Source organism: Cynara cardunculus (genome assembly GCF_001531365.2).
Source record: "Cynara cardunculus var. scolymus isolate 2C chromosome LG 14, CcrdV1, whole genome shotgun sequence".
In the NCBI taxonomy this organism is placed as follows: Eukaryota; Viridiplantae; Streptophyta; class Magnoliopsida; order Asterales; family Asteraceae; genus Cynara; species Cynara cardunculus.
In genome coordinates, this window is record NC_037541.1 from 8,057,355 (window position 1) to 8,058,037 (window position 683).

The window sequence follows — 683 nt, forward strand, 5'->3', positions numbered from 1 at the left end:
TAAAAGAAAATAAAAAATGACAAAAATACCATTATGTGAGAAGCACATGGAGCATTTAACCATAATGGTAGATTTGTAATAAGCAAAGTCATCAGATAAAATCCAAAGTAATGAATATGCTTGTCCTACTGAGACAAAACTTGTAACCAGGACTGGACCTACGCTTTGGCGTATGGTTGCCCGTGAAGCCATAAAAATATAAGGCCTAGGTGTAAATTTTTTAAGGTATATAAGTGTGAAACCATAAGATTTTTGGGTTGAAACCATAAACATTAAAATCTTTAAGAAGTTTAAATGAAAAAGTAAAAAATAGTCTTCACATGCCAAACTTGACGATGATGGTTGGAAATCAGTTACCTTGGTAACCTTCAAATACTTTAAGGGTGCGTTTGGTACGTTAGACAGGGTGGGACAGGATAGGACAGAACACAATTGTCCTATGTTTGGTGTGGTTTTATGTGAGACTAACTAGAACAAACTAGAACAAGGGTGGGACAAGGTTGTCCACCCTTTACCCATGGAACTAAGTAGAACAAGAAACTTTTTACCACTTTACCCTCAAAAACCTCATACGCATACCTTCCTTCTTCCCCTTCACTCTCCTCTCCTCTCCTCCATCGCTTCCACCGCTCAACCGGCGATCGGTGACGGCGACTTCCGATGGCCGCCGCTGCTGCTTCTCC